Here is a 3,753-nt window from a genome sequence, read left to right on the forward strand (position 1 = left end):
CGGACAATTTCTCTGTATTCCTCCCAGGCTACCTGTCCTTGCTTCCACCCTCTGTAGGCTTCCTTTTTGTGTTTGAGTGTGTCCAGGAGCTCCTTGTTTATCCATGCAGGCCTCCTGGCGTTTTTGCCTGATTTCCTCTTTGTTGGGATGCATCGCTCCTGAGCTTGGAGGAGGTGATCCTTGAACATCAACCAGCTTTCTTGGGGCCCTCTTCCCTCCAGGGCTTTGTCCCATGGCACTCTACCAAGCAGATCCCTGAAGTCTGCTCTCCTGAAGCCCAGGGTAGTGAGCTTGCTGTGCGCCCTCCTCGGTGCCCTAAGGATCTTGAACTCCACCGTTTCATGGTGACTGCAGCCACGGCTGCCCTTGAGCTTCACATTCTCCACCAGCCCCTCCTTGCTGGTGAGAACAAGGTCCAGCATAGCATCTCATCCATTGGTTTCCCTAGCCTTTTCAACTTTCCACTTATCTATACTTGCAGTCAAGCATACATATCACCTCTGTACTTCTGCACCAGCTTTATCCCCTTTTCCTCCTCTGGATAATGCCATCTTACGGGTTCCCAGCCTTTGAAGAAAGAATCTCAATTCATTTTAGTTAATAATTCACCAGAAAAGGTTCAATCCCCTCCTTTTAGCCCACTTGACCATCAAAAGCCATGAGAACTAGTGAAACACTTACTACCTAACAAGTGTTTAAAAGAACTCTTAGCATATTTAAAGAGATAAATTCTAAGTTACAGTTCAAATATTCAAAAATCAGAATACCTTAAATTCAAAGGACAGTAGTCTAACAAGGTAAACAAACAAATCTAACAATGTAAAAGACAAAAAAAAGCCTGAAATCTCTCTGCATATCTAAGTGGCATTGCAAGTGTTTCTGCGGGGAATTGTTTACTTCCAAAACAAATTACTGTAGAGCAAAGAGGCTAAGAACAACAAACCACCCTGGCTCACATGGTTTGAGATATTGCCCGTCCTAAAATTAACCCATGTGGATCTCCTGTAAGCACAGTAAAAATATCACACTTGTTATTTACAGAATTACACGCAAACTCACACCCACGCCATACTACGTGAGAGGACGTTAACACTACAAAGTCACAGGCTGGAGAATTAAGAACTGTCAGGATGCCCAGGCAGCTGGCTGCCACCTCCCTGCCCAACCAGTTCGGGATGTCATCCCTCCTCTCCCAGACACCTTCACCCAGCCCATCTTGCTGGATTCCTCCTGCTGTCCCCAACATCTCCTCCCCCCCAGCATCTGCCCTCCTGCGTCAGGTGGAAGGATTCCTCCAGCAAGTCTGTGCCCGGGACCATACTGGCTTGCTACGGACAGGGGTGTCCGAAGAGAGCTCTAGGTGGTGGCCAGGGTCACGGCACGCTGGCTGAAAGCAGCATCTGCAGAGAATTTAGGTCCTAACTCAGAAGATTCTACTGAGTACATGCAAACATTTTTTCAAAGGCTTTTAAACTTTCAAGTTTGGTTTTATTTGTGGGGAAAACAGAAAGCAGAGCTGAACAACGTCCCCACCCCAGGCAAATCTCAGTTTCCTATTGCAGAACATGGGAAGATTTGAAACGAATTAAGCAATGCAAGTTGTGTGTTTGGTTTGCTTTTTTTAAATGGGCATAAAAACATTTTTCCCCCCTCATCATCGCCTCTGAAACAGCTCATTTTTATTAAAACCTCCCCATCATAAGTTCAGTCTGAGGAAGACATGGGATATTTTAGCCAAATTGGTTCAAGGTTTGCAAAGCCCTAAGCAATTATAAATAGTATTTTTCAAAAAATTCTAGGTAACCTTTCTCACAGATGGCGGTACTAATTCCACACAAAACCTCTAGCACTGCATTTGCACATTGGTGCAACCAGAATCGTGCTGGGATAACAGCTTCAAACTTCAATCTGCCAACAAGCTATGGATTTTTGGTCCAACTCCAAAGATAAAAAGGTACCTAGAGCCTTCACAGCAATTTGCCGAGTTAGTGGTGGAGGGATATTGATGCAAACCAAATCTACGTCCTGGTGCAGCAAGACATCGTCAGTCCGACTCGTGTAGAAGGAGATGTTCATTTCCTCCGCCAGCTGTTTGGCTTCCTCTTCGGTCTTCCCCCAAAGCGCTTCAATGGAGAAACCTTCTGCTCTCAGCAAGGGTACCAGTACCCGGGCGGTGCTGCCAGTTCCAAACACACCCACTCCAGGAAGCATTTTCATTCTGCGTTCATTCGAGCATCAGTCTACACGTAGGCCTTCGATAAAACGTTCAACTCCTCAGCTTTCCGTTCCATCCACAGTTCCTAAAACGTGAAAAGTTACAAGTCAGTATCAACAAAAGGCACATTTTGACATCAAATACATCTAGTCTGAGTGCTAGCTTCTATCCTTCATACGGCATTCCAAATTTTCAAAGATCATAATGAAAAAAACAAAACCCCAGAAACTTGCAATCTGTAGAGAAATAGCATTAAGGGGCGAGTCAAACAATCCTACTGCAGAAGAATGGTAAGAAAGCAGCTTCACAAATCATGAGCATCTCCTCAGCTTCAAAACTCAGCATGCACGTACAGAAACACACAGGAGCATGCCGGGACAAACCAGAGATGGCGAGGCATAAACTGGGAGCGACAGGAAGCGTCAAGGGGACAGGACATAGAATCTATCGCACCGGCAGTAAAAGCAGCGTTGCTGTCGTTGTGATGATGTAAGTTTCTAAATGAGATAAAGGTTTGTGAGATGAGGTAATATCTTTTATTAGACCAACTGAGATAGCTGGAAATAATAGGCAAGCTTTTGGGCACATAAATCTTTCTTCCAAATTAAATACACAAACTGAAGACAACTACTTGGAGCTTAACAATTTTATGGCAAATAGTTAAGCTGCTCCAGAGAGCGTCTAGAAAATATGTCCTGTGGGGAAAGCCTGGATTCACTGAGCTTATTTAGCCTGGGGAGGAGAAGGCTACCAGGAGACATAATGTCTGTTGGTGTTTAAATACATAGAAAACTGCTTTCAGGAAGGAAAACGGCACTCCTCTGTATCCACTGTGGGTAGTTAAAAGTTTTACTTAACTCGGGACCAGTTAAAAATATCTCCTTCTGCCCATGATATTTAATGTCCAGGAATGCAGGGTTTTGCACACAATTATTATATTCCCTACATACAAACATTTGGTTAAGTCACACTTCTTTTTTTCTTTTAAGTATTTCCTGGTAAATTAATCCCTTCGGATTCCTACTTGCCAGTTTGTCTTAGAACTTCTTCTGGCCACAACTGGCTGAACTGCCGTTAGCATTCACTTGAGCGCTAACTTTGAGGAGAGATGTCAGAAGTCTCCTCAATCTGTGACACTGCAGCAACCTACGATCTGGCTTTTGTTCGGTGCCTTTTTTCATTCTTACCTACTACACCCACTGTTGACCTTTTCTGAATGATTTTTTTTTTAGAAAGAAAAAGTTTTCTTAATTTTATGAACATGACAAATTCAGTTTTCTTTAGAAGCTTATTATGAAAAAGCAAAGACCATGTTGCAAAGAGAATTGGCACCAACATCAGATCAACACCTTTGGAAAAAATCCCCACAAGCAACAAGAATCACGATCTGTTTCGGAACGAGTCACACATCTCCCCATCCTAAAATACTCATGCTAAGTTACAACGTGTGAAAGTAAATCCTGGCATAGCACTGGGAAGTACCAGCATGCAAGTCAAACTACCCACAGTGCAAACGCTTTGTATGCTATCGGCATTTT

General features: G+C 43.6%; 1 pseudogene; it reads right to left on the bottom strand.

Moving 5' to 3' along the window:
* Positions 1 to 1,896: 1,896 nt before the first annotated feature.
* On the bottom strand, positions 1,897 to 2,217 carry LOC104084062 (annotated as a pseudogene).
* Between the last annotated feature and the right edge of the window lie 1,536 nt (positions 2,218 to 3,753).

This window comes from Fulmarus glacialis, unplaced genomic scaffold, assembly GCF_000690835.1.
Source record: "Fulmarus glacialis isolate BGI_N327 unplaced genomic scaffold, ASM69083v1 scaffold4081, whole genome shotgun sequence".
Taxonomy (NCBI): Eukaryota; Metazoa; Chordata; class Aves; order Procellariiformes; family Procellariidae; genus Fulmarus; species Fulmarus glacialis.